An 18,912-nucleotide genomic window follows, 5' to 3' on the forward strand; every position below is an offset into this window, starting at 1 on the left:
CAGACACAGGGACTCACCATCATGTGAAGAAGTTGCGGATAAACTGACTCCGGATGTCCTCATCCTCATCCTCATCCTCACTTGCTCCGTGCCCGAGCCCTTCATCCTCCACGGGTGGATGATCCTGCTCATCTGGATCAAGGATGAGTGGCACGGCCTTCTCCACTGCCATGTTGTGCAGCATGCAGCACACAATGAAGATTTTGCAGACCTTCACCGGGGCATATGGGAGGGCGCCGCTGGTCTTGTGGAGGCACCGGAATCTGCTCTTCAGGAGTCCAAACGTCCTCTCAATCACGCGCCTCGTCTGCCCATGGGTGTCGTTGTACCGGTGTTCTGCGGTTGTTCTGGGGTTGCGGAGAGGTGTCATCAGCCATGGCATGTTGGGATAGCCAGAGTCCCCTACATGGAAACATCATGTGAAGAAGTGGGTCAGGAGATGCCGTAAGATACAAAGATAGCGCTGAACAGAGGACTAACAGAGTATACCCACCAACAAGACATGCTCGTTCCGCGTGCAGCTGCAGCATCATTTCTGGCACCCTGCTACGCCTCATGATGTATGCATCGTGTGCGGACCCTGGAAAACGTGCACAGACATGGGAAAACAGCATGTTAGCAAGACACACCACAAGGGCATTAATGGAGTGGTAATGTTTACGGTTACGGAATGCTACCTCCTGTGCCTGTGGTGGTACCAAAGCCACATGTGTCCCATCAATGGCCCCAATTACATGAGGCATCCCTTCCAGGGCATAGAACTCACCCTTGACACCTGTCAACTGCTCACGAGTGGGAAAATGGATGAATTCATCCAGGTGCAACAACATGGCTTCTATAACATCATGCAGGACACGGCTGAACATAGTCTGGGACATGCCACCGACATCAGCTATGGTCAATTGAAACGTGCCAGTGGCAAAAAAATGTAGGGCTGCCATCACCTTCACCTTGGGGGTCAGAGCTGTAGGATACCTGTGTTGTGGTTGGAGGTGTGGTGCAAGCCGGCGGGTCAAGTCCTCTATAAACTCTTGCGAGAATCTGTATCTGCGTATGCAGTCATGTTCACGCATGGCATCCAGGTCTGGCATTCGTCTGGGGAGAGGCGGTGCCCTGCAGAGGTTTGAAAGGAATAACGAAGAGTGAGTACATTACCACACCAATGTCACTGTGGTGAGCACATGTTCAACAGCTAATACACATCTGCTTAATACAGAGTCTGTGCTGTGCAATACATCCAGGACACGTGGGCCAGCCAGGTGATACTTCTACAAAGAGCCAGCCACAATAGTTGCATGGCAATGTTGACGTGACATGCCATGAAATAGCTGTTGGCCAGTGTAAGTGACAAGCCAGACACATTACATGAGTGACAGACATCCACATATCAGCATTAGAAGGATGTCATCTCATACAGACAGCTGGCGGGAGTCTAGACACACAGGTCACATGTTATCTGCAAATGGACAGATGACACACATTTCCATTAAGGGGTCCATGTCAAAAACTGATGTCACAGACATTGAGACAACGCAGACATTGCCTCATGTCAGGAAGTCATCTTCGAACCATCATGACACATGTAACGTGTGAGTCCACATGTGGCATGTTGTGCGTATATGTGTGTCATGCACAAATGCACACATACACATGTTGGATGCTGCAACAGCAGATGGAGTTGACGGAACACCAACGGAAAGCTCATGGGAACACATGACACACACATGACATAGTCACATCGTGGCACAATGGGAGTCACATGTGAGGTGTAATTATCCGTTGACCTGCCATCAGGGGACAGTTGCGGGTGTTGCTGACTGTGCCATACCAGTGATGCAGTGCTTGACACGTGTGTCGCACATGCACACATGTGCAAAGTGTGAAGGGGAAGTGTGCCACGTAGTGCCCCATCACACATGACATGTGTGAACAGCTCATCACATATCTATTGTGCCACAACATGAGGAGACATGTGCCACATCACTACCTGACACACCTAGGCCCTGCACATGAAGGACTGCACTGACAATGACTTGATGTACAGCCTTGTGCGAGACTGACACCTCCATTCCTTTCGTGTGCGCCTCCTATCACCAATGTAAGCAGTGAAATGCAGTACACACGCTCTGAGGGCGTGTGTAGGGCCCGTACTCACGCGTGTACGGGCCGTACATGCGTGAGTACGTGCCTATTACTATGGTTGGGGGTACCGTAGGGCCTAGTGATACGGCACGTACTCACGTGTGTACGGCCCGTACACGCGTGAGTACGTGCCTATCACTATCGTTGGGTGTACCATAGGGCCTAGTGATACGGCACGTACTCATGCGTGTACGGGCCGTACACGTGTGAGTACGTGCCGTATCACTAGGCCCTACGGTACCCCCAACCATAGTGATAGGCACGTACTCACGCGTGTACGGCCCGTACATGCGTGAGTACGTGCCGTATCACTAGGCCCTACGGTACCCCCAACCATAGTGACAGGCACGTATTAACGCGTGTACGGGCCGTACACACGTGAGTACATGCCGTATCACTAGGCCCTACGGTACCCCCAACGATAGTGATAGGCACGTACTCACGCATGTACGGCCCGTACACGCGTTAGTACGTGCCTTATCACTAGGCCCTATGGTACCCCCAACGATAGTGATAGGCACGTACTCACACGTGTACGGGCCGTACAGGCGTGAGTACGTGCTGTATCACTAGGCCCTACGGTACCCCCAACCATAGTGATAGGCACGTACTCACGTGTGCACGGCCCGTACATGCGTGAGTACATGCCTATCACTATCGTTGGGGGTACCGTAGGGCCTAGTGATAGGCACGTACTCACGCGTGTATGGGCCGTACACGCGTGCGAATGGCCTGTATCACTGTAGTGATGGTGCCCTAGGGGTACGTGTGAAAAGCGCCGTACCTGTATGGGGATTTAAGAATTACAATGGGGACACATGAGGGACAAGTATTAGGGCCTAAATGCATGCTGGTTGTCATGGATACCGAGTTTCAAGTTCAACATTTTACACCATGTGATCTGGAAAAATCAGTTGGCCACATTTAACAATGTTGCAAAGTGGTTGTTGACTTGACATGATGCTGCAAAATCGAAAGATGCAAAGGCTGTCACTGGTGTATGTTTAAAGGGATTGGAGGAAATGTAGGATGCAAATGAGTCTGACCAATCTCTCTGTACTCCTGTATATGAAATAGGCCAGCAAGGCAGATATAAGGCAGGCAGAACCCATGAGAGGGCTCTTGCCTGCACAACATGTCAGTCGATACCACTGCTGCTGTATTGTCTCCCTCTGGCACCATGTCAAGGACTGTGGAGAGGGCCCAGCCTTTCACCCAGGAGGAGAACGAGGCCCTGCTGGATGTGATCCTCCCACAGTACCCCATGCTGTATGGTCGACCAGGGGAGCAGGTGAGTGCTGACTCCAGTACCTTTGCCTGTGCACCTTTATTGTGTCTGTCACTTCTGGCATTGTGGCCAGGTGTGACAGACATGCAATGTTGAGTGGAGTGGGGCCCATCAGGGAGGGGGTGGCTCATGTCTCTCATGCAGGGCTTGATGTAGTTCATGTGTGCACTCCTCACTTGCATTGTGCTTACTGTGACATTCACTGCATAGTGCATGGCACATTCCGCCAGTCAAATCCTCTTGGGCATTCTTGTTCTATTGTCCTGCGGTGATTCAGTGGTCACCCCAGTGTGACAGGTGACTGCACCCACAGATGTGTGTGAGAGTTGAGTGGAGCTGTGGTGAGAGTGGTGAGAGTGTCCAAATGATGTGTACGCCCCCTGGACATTGATGTGTGTGAATGTTTCTTGTCATGTGGATGAGTGTCTATGTGGAGTGTTGCACCACAGCTGCATGGAGGAGGCAACTGCTCAATCTATCTGATGTGTGAAGTAAGCCGTGCTGTGAGTCTGACTTGCTGAGCTAGCCCCACACCTGTGACCCCCCCCCCCCTGGCAAGTGGCACATGTGCAGAGTGAGGTTTGCATCCGCTGTTGCCAATGGCAGGTGATTGATGTGTGCCTGTGTGTGTCTGTGTACTCTGCTGAGGTTTCGTCAGTGGCCTGGCGCATGTGACTGCTTTGCGTTGCTGTCCATCAGCCTTGTGTTGCTTGGGATGCACAGTGTGTGCCATGAACAGGGATTGGTTCGCACCCCTCATGCCACCTGTGTACTTACTATGCCATGTAGTGCATTGCTGCATCCCCAGTGGAAAAAGTCCCTATGACTAAGGTGCTATTACTTGCCAGCATACTATGCCCTGTTCTACAAATCTAAGATGTTCAACTGTGTGTCTCTGTGACATGGTGCAGGTGTAGTGATGTTGTCCCACTTTGTCATCCACACAGGTATCCCCCTACCACAAGGGGAAGATCTAGAAGGACGCCGTCAAGGCCGTGCAATTGGCGGAGGGTCGCAGTCGGCGCCTGCCACAAGTGAGGAAGAGATGGCAGGACATCCGGTGCTGGACCCGGAGGATCGCCCGGGTCATGCTGAAGGACTCACCTCCTCGCAAGCATGGCGGGTGCCGGCACCTGACCCACCAGATGCGGCGTGTCCTGGCGGTGGTCTTCCCTGACCTGGATAGGCGGATACAGGAGTTACAGCAGCAGGAAGGGGGTAGGTACATGTGTGTTTGTAGTGTGTCGCCAACTTTTATTGCTGCTCAGTCGCCTGGAGTCACTGCCAGGGTATATATGTGCAGTGCATATCCTGTTCCCCCACAGTCAACCTGTGCTGTTCTTCCTCCCTTTCCCTCCTTGACATGTGTTACCTGGTCTGTGTGTGATCACTATTGCACATGGTCATCTAGGCTGCCAGTTTATCAAGGTGCACACTGCTTTCAGCATCATGTGTGGTGGTGGTCTGCCTGTGCCCTGTCCTGTACAGTCATTAGGGGGTGCATATTTGTTGTCACTGATGCTGAGTCCCAACATAGGAGTGTGAGGTTTCAAATGAACAGACTTACTGCATGCATTACCAATGTTGTGGCCTCAGACATGATGTGCATGAGTGGGATATATGCATAGTGCCGGGACGGTTGCTCCTATAACAGTCAGCTCATTCCAGGACCATGGAGTAGTGTGCATACTACAGTCCCCTGTCACAGCCTGCCCTCCTACTCATGTGTGTCATCCAACACTGTGCACATTCACTGTGGGTTCATAATGGCTCTGCCTCTGTGGCATTGTTCCCTGGCCTAGGTAGTAGTTTTCACATGTGTGATACATTTGCCCACTGGACAGGGGTACAGCAGTTTGCTTGTGCATACTCACACTAGGCAGTGCCTGTGTGGCTATTCACAACAATCTGTTGATGTTTGTTTGTGACCAATATGTTTTACCAGCCCTACAAGGTGATGTTGTGTTAATGAAGCTAGTTCTCAAGCACAGTTATTGTAACCCTGAATAAGAGCTCTCACTTCTTGATTGGTATCAGTCACATTGACTCAGGTATGGGTGGGTGTGCGCGGGAGGGACGTACATGTTCAACCCTGATGTTTCATTGCCTGTTCTAACTTGTGTGTGATGATTCGCAGTACAGAAAGTCATCGTGCAGTGCCCCCGTGATGTTGGCCAGTGCTTGCTGTTGGTGCTTCATTGCCTGTGTCAGTTCTTGGCAATCATGTATCCTGCTTGGACATTTTTGGCACCTGTGTGTGGTTCAGATGCTACACAGTTGTGACTTTGTGTGCTGACATCTGTGGGTACCTTCTGGCTTGCCATGAGGGGGAACCCACAGTACAGCTAGGCTTTTTTGCTAAACAATTGCAGGCCCATTAGCTTATGCATTGTCCTGGGTGTGGACATGTGTGCCACTCCAGATGACAGTCAGTAGGTCATATGTGTAGCCAACTGTGTGATCAGGTGACGGATAGCCATGTGACAAATGACATTATTCAAGTTGTTACTCTGGGAAAATGTCCATTGGCACTCACTACACCTGTCAACATGTCTCAATGTTTCAAATGCTTGACCTTGTTGTTTGGTTGTGAAGGACAATGATGTGCCTGCATGACAGATGTCTCCCAGAGAAGTGCACAAGACACCACCTTTACACTTTCCAGGGACACGCTGGCACATTTTAAAGTAATGCACAGTTTGGACAACACTTGTTTGGAGTTCATACATATACATGTTCCCACAGTGTGCTAGCATTTGAGTTAGTCCTTGGTTGTTGCTGATACCAAATTACGAGTGTCAAGTCATCCAGCCACCCTGGTGCCATGTATATGTACTTACTGCTACGCCATTTCTGCCTAACAGTGGCTGATTTGCATGAGTCTGGCAGCTCAGACAATGACTGTGTACTGTAGTTTGGTGTGCACCTCCTTGTGTGACTTCTGCTATACAGACACATGTGTGTTGTGTTCACAGAGTGCCACATTCACACATGCTAGACATGTCCATTTTGTAAAGGGTTGTGATCCTCCAGGAGTCACAATGTATTTCTTAAGGGTGTCAAAAGTGCTCACAGGTCTCTGAGTGTGGGGACACCTTCTGCATTGGCATGTGGTATTTGGCCTTGGGTGTGACAATACTGTTTGTTTCCCAGTGAACAAGAGGTGGCATGCCTTCATAGTCTTGCTGTGCTCAACTGATCCCAGACACTAGCTTCTCATGAACTTGTGAATTCAAGTTATTTGCTGTTGTGTCCTAATTTTCATTGTTTGCAAGTGGCATGGTGCGTCAACCAACTGGGGAGTGCAGGGCTTACATATGTGGGGAGTATCCTAGATGTTACTCATGATGGCTTTCCTGATATGCACTGTTGCCTATTTTGTTTGGACTCATGTGTCAGATGTATACAGGTGACTGATTTTTTCCGTCTCTTCACCTTGCCCACAGCATCATCGGAGGACACCGAGGGAGACACCGGCACGGACGTGGAGGAGGGATCGAGCAGTGGTGCCACCACTGCTGTGGAGTCGGTGGAATCTAGTGGCACGGAGGGCGAGGGGAGTGAGGCGGAGGACCTGCCCAGTACCAACACAGACTACGAGGCAGATGGGTCCGAGGCTGAGCTCCCAGAGGGGGCGGAGGCTGCTCCCAGAGCTGAAAGCAGCAGTACATCTCTCGCCGCCCCCTCCATTCCCATCACCGCCCTCCCACATGCTCGGGTCCCTTCTGTCCGTGCATGGCCACACCGTGTCTCCTTCGTGCCAGGCAAGGCACCCCCTGCCCCTGTCCCCCCTGCTGCCCTCACTGCCGAGTCTGTGGACATTCAGCGGCAGTTGCAAGTTGGGCAGACATCGATCCTGACTGTCCTCCATGGCCACACCAGACTACTGACCCAGATGGTGTCGTACATGGAGGGCATGTCATCAGCGATGTCTGACCAACGGATGTTGCTGAGGTCCCTGGACTCATCACTGACGGCAGTAGCGAGTCACCTGCAGCGCTGCCTCCCCCCCCTACCCCTGGCCCATCCACAAGTCCAACACCCATGCCTGTCCCAAGCACACCCAGACATCCACACACACGCACCCCACCAGACACAAGCAGCACATCACCACGTAAGGGCAAGCGCACACCTCCTGACACGCACACTCAGGGGGTAGCAGGCACACCCACTGGGTCTGGGGCCACAGGCAGGCACGCAGCCACAGTCCTCATCCACATGACTCACTCCCCAGTCCCTCCGATGTCACTCCCCTTGGCTCCCCTGCCCCAGATTCGGAGAAGGAGGCGTACTTTGCTGGGCTGGGTATCAGCCCCACTAGTTCACCTGGACGCAAACGGTCACGTCACTCCACGGGTAGGGGAGTTAAGTCCCCCAGCCCGTCCACCACCTCCCCCAGTAGCGCTGCAACTCATCCCTCCGACCCCCCCCCTCCTTGAGGCCTGTTGTTTCTCCGGGTGCAGGGGAGACGTTTGAAGAACTGGCAGAAGTGTGCAGCGCTGAGCTCGCCTCCACCTTTGGCGCTGCCCCACCCCCTGTGGTGGAGTCGTCCGTCCCTGCACCCACAACACCTACCCTTCCCCCTCCTGTCCCTGCGGTGCCTGGTCCTTCCCCACATGATGCCCCCCCCAGTCGACGAAACACTCTTGTGATGTGTAGGCAAGCTAGAGGAGACGCATGGCCATGTGTCCCCCCCCAAGGACTGCTGATATGGACTGGCCATTGGCCTTTGTGAATAGTCTCGTTTACACATTATTATTTTCATGCTGAATAAAGCGTTTTCTTTTTATTTGGAAAAGTCTTGCATTTCAGGTATTGATGTTGAAGCTGATGCTACAGGAGTTGGGGTTGTGGGCATGTGTTATTTTTCAGGGAAATGTTGTGGTCTGCTGCTCATGGGGTGGAACCTGGTATCTGCGTGCCATCACGCGATCTCTGCAAAGATTCTTTGTCGTGTATGCTTTTTGTGTTTGGAGACATTGTCCCAAGGGGTGTTCCTTCCTCTGTGGCACCTGACATCTCCCCTGCAGAGAGTTGCACAATTGTTGTGTTGCCCTGTGTCTACATGTCCTTTGTTGGTGATGGATCCCTTCAACTCTGGGCATGCCTGCTCAGCAATGTGTCCGCCTGCATCGTCTGTGCCATCCTTGGTACTCACTGTACTTGTGTATAGAGTATTTTGCCATGCCTTCATGGATAAATGGTCCCTTTTCCGCACAATGCATGTGTGTAATCCCAGCCTAGTACACATGTGGTACTTGTTCTGCTGGGTATTTGAACACCTGACTAACAATTGTGGGCATTGTATCTGTGGGAACTCCACACTATTCCGTCCATGACAGACAACATCTTGGTGGCTAGCCCAGCACCTGAACATTCCTATCAGTCCTGGGATGTGCGTGACAGTGTGTGTTCTCTTTGGCTCTCTTAGTTTGTTAGGCAGTGACATGACTATACAGTCTTGTGGCATGATCTCAGTGTGTGTATTGTGCTGCATCTGCCAGGGGTGGGTATGCATGTGTTATTTGTCCTCACACCCACATGTGGTGTGTCATGCAGTGGGGGTAAGACCTCCTTCCTCCTGGGAGTGGGACAATGCTGTCAGTGATGTGTTGTTATGGCACTATCCTCATTGTCCTAAGTTAGGGATACGTACATTCACCCATGGAGCTGTGGTCACCCCCCCCCCATGTCTCTGTCCACTGCTGGGAGTCCTCTGCACCCACCCCTCATATGTCTGGGCACTGCTGGGAGTCCTCTGCACCCACCCCTCATATGTCTGGGCACTGCTGGGAGTGATAGGCACCCACCCCTCATATCAAGTCAAAGGCTTTATTTCGATAAGAAAACATATCATAAAAGCTACACATTAAAAACAAAAGTAAGCTATTTACATCCGTCCTTAGGTTCATTATTTTCAAATAGAAGGAGTGCATCATAAATAATTAATTAAAAAATTAATTAAACATTTCATTTAAGCCGTTTGCTTCTAAGGTGCCACGCCCATGATAAGAATTTAGAGAGGGCACAAGCATATAATGGGCGAGAGTCTGACATTAGAATGCGCAATGCCTCGGTGTGATGCCTAGTTCCTAGCAACCGGCACAACTGTTTAAGCCATCTTTTTCTTGGTTGGAAGTACTCCGGGCATTCGGACATAAAGTGCGCCAATGTCTCATATCTGGTTATGCAGATGGGGCAAAATGCTGTTGTCTGGGCTGGGGGTTTCCACCGAGATGTAAAAACATGCAGTGGGAGAGACCCAGTCCTGAACCTGAAGTAAAGGGCCCTATCAAATGGCTTCCCGATAATGTCCAAATAGGGTTCCCGGAACGGCAAGTCCTTAAACTTCAAGAAGTCATCCGTAAGTCTGCCCAGCGCTTGGTTGGTGCTACTTCGGGACCCAGTTCCAATACAGGCTCTTGAGTGTTGCCTTTGGAGGGGAGGACTTGCCAGCCCAAGCCTCGCTTAAGCCCAGATCGCCGAGCAGGGTTTTTATGTCTTTTAACCATTTTATCTTGTGCCTACCGGGTAATGACATAACTTCAGAAAGCCCTTTAGCATACTTGGCCAATTCAGGGACCCGCCACAACCGAGACCATAAGAGCAGCGGCCGCAGCTTCACCAAGTCGCCAATAGGGCGGCAGCCTAGGTCAAGCATTAATGGTGTCATCGGGGTACCCTGGGGAAGTGACATGATGGCCCGACAAAATTTATTTTCGGATCTTGACAGCTCGACTGTGTTGTTAAAACCCCATAGTTCTGCCCCATAAAGGGCAGAGCTAACTCCCCTTGCTATGTATATCTCAATAACAGGGGCTATTGGTCTTGCTGCACAGGAGCACTGCTCCTTGAATAAAGCCCCTGTTACCCTCTTATGGGCTAACAACATTTTACATATGTGTGGAGTCCACTGCATGTTGTGTGATAATCGGATGCCCAAATAGTCAAATACATCCACCCTTCCCAAGGGTACAGAATTCAGCATCGGGGGACGCACACGTTTTTTTGGGGGATTCATCACAAGGTATTTTGTTTTGTCTGTATTGATTACCATGCCCCGCTCCGAGCAAAAAAGTAGATTTTGAAGGCCCATTGGGGACTTGGACAACAGGAGCGTGTCGTCCGCAAAGAGGAGGGTAGGAATTTGCTCGCCTGCCAGGGATGGTTCGTCTGAAGGATCTTTCAGCAGATGCTCAACCACACCGTTGAGATACAAGGAGAAAAGGGTGGGAGCTAAAACGCATCCCTGGCGGACCCCTCTCTCTACCGGGATTCTGTTGGTTTTCTCACCCTCTGTGCCCAATCTTATTTGGGCGAAATTGCTATCATGGAGCCTTACAAGCATTGAAAGGATGTAATATGGTAGCCCCATGTCAAAAAGGACTCTCCACAGGGTCTCCCTAGGTACAAGGTCAAAGGCAGTCTTTAAGTCGATGAACGCGAGATAGAGACTGCCTTTGCCTATAACCACCACCTTCCAATATATTAACATCAGTCTGAACGCTTGTCAGAAAGGATGTCATTTTCATTGCTCCATTGCAATATTCTACCCAGCAACACCTTGCCAACCACCTTCTGGTTAACATCCATCAGACTTATAGGCCTATAGTTAGAAGGATCGTCCCTCTCCCCTTTTTTAAAGATGGGGACGACCTCGGCCCCTTTCCAAGACTCAGGGACGGGAGCGCCTCTATGGATGGCGGTGAGCAGGCAATGGATGAACTTCCCCCATTTCGGAATGTCTGAACGAAGCAGGTCCCCAGGAATGCCATCTGGACCGGCTGCCTTTTGGGGCACAATGGTACTAATAGCATGCTCTACTTCCTTAATTGAAAAATCGGGCTCACCTAGGGCCCCCTCCCAGACATAAGGATTAGATGTAACTACGATGTTATTCTCGGACTGGCAAGTATACAATTTTGAAAAGTGGGTAAACCACACTTGACTAGTGATATTACATGTAATGAGGTCGCTATCTGGTCTATTTCTAGCTCTTATTGTTCCCCAAAAACGTCTGGAATCTTTGCCAGAGCTGGCCTCTTTTAGAGTATGCCAGTATTCCTCTTCCCACTCCTTTTTGGCGCTCGCTATTATTTGCTTATGCTCTTTCCTAGCTCGCTGTATCAAGGGTTGTGACTTGCCTTTAATGGCCTCAATTAAAGCTGTTTTTGCATGTCTACATGCCGGTGTATACCAATCGTGTTTGCCCCTTAATTTCCGGGTTGCCGTATTCCTGCCCCCGCACACCTGCTTCAGGAATAGTTCCCCTATAGACCTGACTGTTTTCTCGAAGACAGACGTTACCCTCCCTGCAGCTGAATGGGCTGGGTCAATAGTATCCAGCTCCGTTTGCGAGGCAAGCAGTGTTTGATGTATAGTATTTAGCTTTGCTCCGTCAAGTGATACTTTGCTCCACTTTAAACGTTTCCCACAGTTAGAGACAGAGATTTTGTGGGCAGGCTTTGGGATCGTTGCAAGTGTTTTGCATGGCCACAGGTTTTTAAGGGTTAAAGAAAGTGAGTTATGATCGCTTTCTACAGTGGGTGAGACTACCATGTCCTGTACTGAGCCCCAAAGCATAAAATCAAGGAGAATATAGTCAATCCTTGAAGTATGGTTGACTCTATTGAATGTATCAGCACCCATGGGGTCCGAAGTTGTTCGGCCATTGGCGGCTCTTAGCCCATAATCCATGGTCAGCGCATTCAGCTGGATTACGTTTTGGAACCATCTTTTAATTGGTGGCATGGTTAAGACTGGGATGCCCCTTCTGGCATCATATTCACCCAGGTCCAAGATATCGTCTGTTGCAAGGGACTCGTAGGTGCAGTTGAAATCTCCTGCGACCAGGACTTGGGCACTGTTGTTGCAATCTCTAAGCTCGCTTTCAAGGGTAGTCACTGTCGGAGACAGTGAGCCATTTTTTGTACCCCTAACGTAGATGTTGAATAGCTCAAGGATTTGCCCCCTGTATGGACCCCTCAAGGAAACCCTTAGAATGTCAGTTTCCTTTGGATGCCTGCTAGATTCCAACTAAGGACCTTGAATGTTTCCATAGTGGCGGGGGCATCGCTTGTTAGAGAGCCCAACCGTTCACTGGGAGAGTTGGGCTGGGCTGTAGGTGTCGCAGTTGCTAGGGTAGGCCAGGGAGGAGGACCCAAGCCCTGTGTGGTTCCTTGATCAGTTGTATGCACCACTGGGGTCAGATGGTCAATTATGTGTTTGGTATGTGGATTTGGAAACAAATGGTGATGGGTACGTTAGTACCCCATGTCAGGACCATAGTTTTGTCGCCTGTTAACAAAATTGGGGATGGAGAAAAAACAGTCTTCGTTTGAGAACCCACCCCAGGATTGATTTCCATAAATCTGCGGTGGGGTTGGAAGCGCTTTTTGTGGATAGAAATACCCCAGACCCACTATTCTAATTGCACTATTGGGAGACTTGTTACGATAGTTGCAAATATACCTGGCGGCGCGTGTGTCCCGGAAATTGACTAGGATACAGTCGCCGGGAATGTCTTTAGCTCTGCTGCCCACCCAGCCAACTCTTCTAACAAGCAGAACCTTTCCATCTAACTGCCTTGGTAGGGGCGTACTGTTATTCAAATAGTGTGTGGTTTTGTTCCTTAGTTCAGAATATGATTCCGTTTTACCAGGCTGTAGCCGGGGAACTCCCACCAAAACTACTACGTAAGGTAAACTAGCTGGGGGCAGGTCAATGTAAGGGGACCTAGGCTGTTCGCTACCTGATTCGCCCGGTCTGCTAGTCGGATCTTCCCTCGCTTTCGCTACTTTGCTGGGGGTGATTTTGTTTTTGTCTCCCTGTGTCTGTGATGGTATTGTAGTGCTCACTCCCTTGCCTTCGGTGGTTACTCCTTTGCCCAGGACATTTGTATCGCCTTCGGTTTGGGCGGTTTCACTAGCTCTAGGCCCCTTGTCCCCTTTTGTTGCTAGACCTTTACTTGATTTGGTTTTGGTTTTGTTTTTTATACCAGGTGTTGGGAGATTGCTACTACCCGTTTTCCCAGGGGGACCTGTATGGGGTGCAGGAACAACAGTAGGTGATTGCAATGAATCTTGCATATTCTGATCTTGAATAGCAAGGCTGTTTTTCGAGTGTAACTTAATTAGTGCCTTTAGCGAAAAGAAGTTGTCAAGGGTCCCTTGTTCAAACATATCAAGCCTTTTTGCAAGCACCTTTAACCTCTCAAGTACCGAAAAGATAAGGGACTTCATAATCTGTTCAATATGGGCAATGAGAGGAGTATCTTTAGGGGTGCTTAGCGGGCTTTCTAGATTTTGGCTTGCGCTAGGCAAAGGTGTAATAACAATATTGGGAGTTCCAATGGTTGTTTGGGCAGAGGGTTTCTCTAACAGAGCTTCTAATCTTTGCAAAAAGAGATCTCCAGGAATAGGGCCATCATTATCAAGGAGTTCACTCTGGGGATCGGGCACATGGCTACAGCTACCCTTTTCTTGAGCAGAATCATTCCTGCCGACCCTTTTCCGTTTGTTCTTCAAGTCATTTCCCATGCCCCTTTTGGATCTTTGATCGAGAGGTTTTTCCCCACAAGGGAGTGCAGGCCTATGCTTGGCCAGTTGCCCTCTGGTGGTTACACTGGGACTGCTTTCACTTTGGATTCCTTCGGAAGACAGGGTTGAGTTTAGTGATCTTACATGGTTCTCACAAGTTTTAGAGTTGTCTGGCTGGGATACATAAGCAGTCGGAGTTTGAGACACCCTAACGTGTGGAGATGTAGAAGAAGTCTCAATCGGTATATTGCCAACCAAGGGCGATGAATCTTGGGGCACTGTAATCTCCCGAGTGGCTGGCAATGAGAAAAAGGAGGGTTCCAAGACTGAATCATGGGAGTTAGTTGTGAGCATAGATAAATTAGATGGGAGCAAGGGGGGGAGAAACCCTACGGGTAGTGACAGGCGGCGTTCCGTATTTTCGATGGCATTAGCCACCACACCAATTGTTTTTTGTAACATACGGTCTATCGCCGTTAAGCTAGGGAGTTGAGGAATGGCCACTGTTTGATTTGCTGCGGGGGCGGGTCTTAGGGCAGGGCGCCTTCCCATTTTGTGGAAAATTAATAGCAGTTGTCAACCTAAATGCGGAAAGTACGTTTTTTTTGTTTTTTTTTAACTTTATCAAGGCTATCCAAGATGTAACACACACAATGACACCATGAGGAACATAAGGTGAATTGAGGAAAGTGTACCTATATGCAAGCAGACCTCAGCTTGGCAGCTGCTCGCAAGGGATCACAAAGTTAACAAGGAGGCCCTTAGTGCTGCTACAACTGTAGAGAATTGGAACCAAAGGGGGTAGCACAGCACAGCCTCCTCATGCCACTGAGGGCCACAGAGGGCCCGCCCTTTGCCCGGGCTTCGCCCGGCGTCCCGCGTTGCGGGAGGTCCCGACCTTTCAAGCGCCTCCAGGCGCCAGGAATGACGGGTTCATAGAGCGCCGCCGCACAGCCCGCTGGGAATCCGAGTCCTCCGCTTGGCGGCCGCGAAGGATCTTACATGCGGCAGCGGGAGGACTCGCCTGGGCAGAGGCAGGGGAAGCAGGTCCGCTGTGGCTAGGGGTGAGCTGCTGGTACACCGTTCACAAGTTAATGCCCCAAAGTTGAAATGAGGAATCCACGCTCTGTCGGGAGGTCCCGACCTTTCAAGCGCCTCGAGGCACCAGGAATGATGGTTCAGAGTGCGCCGCCGCACAGCCCGCTGGAAATCCGAGTCCTCCGCTCGGCGGCCGCGAAGGATCTTACATGCGGCAGCGGGAGGACTCGGCTGGGCAGAGGCAGGGGAAGCAGGTCCGCTGTGGCTAGGGGTGAGCTGCTGGTACACCGTTCACAAGTTAATGCCCCAAAGTTGAAATGAGGAATCACCCCTCATATGTCTGGGCACTGCTGGGATTCCTCTGCACCCACCCCTCACATGTCTGGGCACTGCTGGGAGTGATAGGCACACACCCCTAATATGTCTGGGCACTGCTGGGAGTCCTCTGCACCCACCCCTCACATGTCTGGGCACTGCTGGGAGTGATAGGCACACACCCCTCATATGTCTGGGCACTGCTGGGAGTGATAGGCACCCACCCCTCATATGTCTGGGCACTGCTGGGAGTGATAGCCACACACCCCTCATATGTCTGGGCACTGCTGGGGGTCCTCTGCACCCACCCCTCATATGTCTGGACACTTCTGGGAGTGATAGGCACCCACCCCTCATATGTCTGGGCACTGCTGGGAGTGATAGGCACACACCCCTCATATGTCTGGGCACTGCTGGGAGTCCTCTGCACCCACCCCTCATATGTCTGTGCACTGCTGGGAGTGATAGGCACCCACCCCTCATATGTCTGGGCACTGCTGGGAGTGATTGACACACACCCCTCATTTGTCTGGGCACTGCTGGGAGTCCTCTGCACCCACCCCTCACATGTCTGGGCACTGCTGGGAGTGATAGGCACACACCCCTCATCTGTCTGGGCACTGCTGGGAGTGATAGGCACCCACCCCTCATATGTTTGGGCACTGCTGGGGGTCCTCTGCACCCACCCCTCATATGTCTGGGCACTGCTGGGAGTGATAGGCACACACCCCTCATATGTCTGGGCACTGCTGGGGGTCCTCTGCCCCCACCCACCCACCTGCACCCTTGCTGTGGTACACTGCTGTCCTGGCCATACACCACCCCCAATTTACAGCTGATGTGCTGCGCCAAGCCATACACCTACATCCGTGGCGTGTGTACGCCTTGTATCCATCATGTATTGGGGCTGTAGGGGTACGCGTGTACGGCCCGTACCCACGCTCTGCGGGCGTGGGTATGGTCCGTACATGCGTACCCCTACATCACCACTGCAATGGTGGTACGGGCCGTACCCATGCTCTGGGGGCGTGGGTACGGGCCGTACCACCATTGTGGTGGTGACGTAGGGGTACGAGTGGTACGGCCCGTACCCACGCTCTGGGGAGCGTGGGTACGGCCAATACCACCCTTGTGGCGGTGATGTAGGGGTACGCGTGGTGCGGCCCGTACCCACGCTCTGGGGGCGTGGGTACGGTCCGTACATGCGTACCCCTAAATCACCACTGCAATGGTGGTACGGCCCGTACCCACGCTCTGGAGAGCGTGGGTACGGGCCGTACCACCATTGTGGCGGTGACGTAGGGGTACGCGTGGTACGGCCCGTACCCACGCTCTGGGGAGCATGGGTACGGTCCGTACACGCGTACCCCTGCATCACCACTACAATGGTGGTACGGCCTGTACCCACGCTCTGGGGGGCGTGGATACGTCCCGTACCACCATTGTGGTGGTGACGGGTATGCGTCCACGTCCACTTCCGTTGTGGCGGGACGTGGGATTGGTGGACACGCCCCCCGAAGTGACCAGACCATGGAGGTAATGAATGTGCAGGATGTATTAGTAATTTGTGGGGTGTGGGTTATGTTTCCTGCCCCTTCCACACACACCCCCCCCTTTGCCCCTGGGGGTTGTTCTGACCTTCTGCGGCGTCTGCGTCGGTTACAGTACACGAGGTGGTAGGCTATGAGGGCCGGGATGACGAGTAGGTTGGGGTCCATCGCTGTCCGTCACGTACCGGGGCTCCTTATTCGCGTCGTCCTCAATTTCCCAGCAGTTTTTGGCTCCCGTAAAGAATGCTGCGTGCGGAGTGATGTCGGCACGAATCGTACTTGCTGGTCCGTAGAACGCTGCCTGACTCCGTCCGGACGTCGCATATGCGCCGTCCAGATTCAGATTTGTATGTATTTTTTGGCCGGTCGGAGTTTTTTACGACTCGTACGGAAATGGTATTTCTGTGCGAATCGTACTTGCGAGTTTGTAAGGTGTTTTTCCCGGGTACGAGTCGGACGGAAAAAACGCTCCGTACGACCATTCGTACCCGGGTTTTACCGGATCGGAATCGCACCTAAATATTGATCTTTAAGAAAAAAATAATATTAGAAATATTTATTTCAAAATAATTTTAAAATTGTATTAATGCATTATATTTAGTATATGAATGTAATTTTAATATTATGGAAAATTAGTGATTTTACAATAATTTATAGAATATAAAGTTTAAACTCAAACATATTCCAAGAATTCTTAATAATTGCAGTGGGAATATTTAAAAAAATATTGTTAATGTTATTCACCTTCCCAGATTTAATACAAAGTGGAGTGTGAATAGTAAATTATATATTTGTAGTGTCCAGCACCTTCCCTGACTTAATACTACCTGGAGTGGGAATAGTAAAATATATATTTTGAGTGTCCAGCACCTTCCCTGACTTAATATTAAATGAAGTGGGAATAGAAAATTATATATCTTTAGTGACCAGCAACTTCCCTGAGTTAATATTAATTGTAGTGGGAATGGTAAATTATATATCTTGAGTGTCCAGCACCTTCCCTGACTTAATATTAACTGGAGTGGGAATAGTAAATTATATATCTTAATTGTCCAGCACCTTCCCTGACTTAATACTAACTGGAGTGGGAAATGTAAATTATATATCTTTAGTGCCCAGCACCTTCCCTGACTTTGGGGCCGATTTAGATTCCGGTCGCAAATCGTACCGACCGACACGGACCCGGACCGGATACCGACCGACATGGACCAGCGCCGTACGACCCGTGCAGTACGATGCAACGCGTGTGAATTACAACCGACACGTACGGAATACAAGCCGTACGAGTGAGCCGTAGGGAAAATAGTGAACCGGACGGAAAACCGACGCGATTTTCACCGACCGACATGAACCCGGAATGAACCCGACCGACCCGTACCTGTGATGTCCGAACCGCGCAGTACGATGCAATGCGTGGAAACCCAGACCGACTCGCACGGAGACCAAGCCGCACGACCAACACGCACAGAAAACCGGGCCCACAAGTAATAGAGATCTCTGCGACCAATGCGCATGAAACACAGAAGATAGGCAGCGTGAACGAGGTGAAGAAGCCCGCATGAGACATCAGCGTCCGTTTCCGACAGATGAACGTCTCCTTCCTGCCTACAAAAAAACCTAAAGGAAAAAAGGACAAAAAAGGACCAAACAAGCAATGACAAAGCCAATAAATATCAAATAAATAAAACCTGGGACAAAGACACACCCACAACTCCAAATATATAAAGGACTACAATCACTACCATGATCCCTTGCAAACAGGAGAAACAGCCAGCAGCAAACACCATTACACAGCAACCACAGACACACTCACAACTCACCCATCACACAACTCACACACCATCAGCACCTCATCCAAAATCACACACACATACAGCCAGCAAAACCAACATCAACCCACCCTCACTTGCACTCTCACAAACACATCCCTCACCACCACCACCCATCACCATGCCCCCAAAGAAGAATCCAAAGTTCACAGATAGTGAGTTAGAAGTGCTGGTAGAGGAGATCATCAGAGTAGAGCCACATTTGTTTGGTA

The sequence above is a fragment of the Triturus cristatus genome, chromosome 3_2 (genome assembly GCF_964204655.1).
Source record: "Triturus cristatus chromosome 3_2, aTriCri1.1, whole genome shotgun sequence".
In the NCBI taxonomy this organism is placed as follows: Eukaryota; Metazoa; Chordata; class Amphibia; order Caudata; family Salamandridae; genus Triturus; species Triturus cristatus.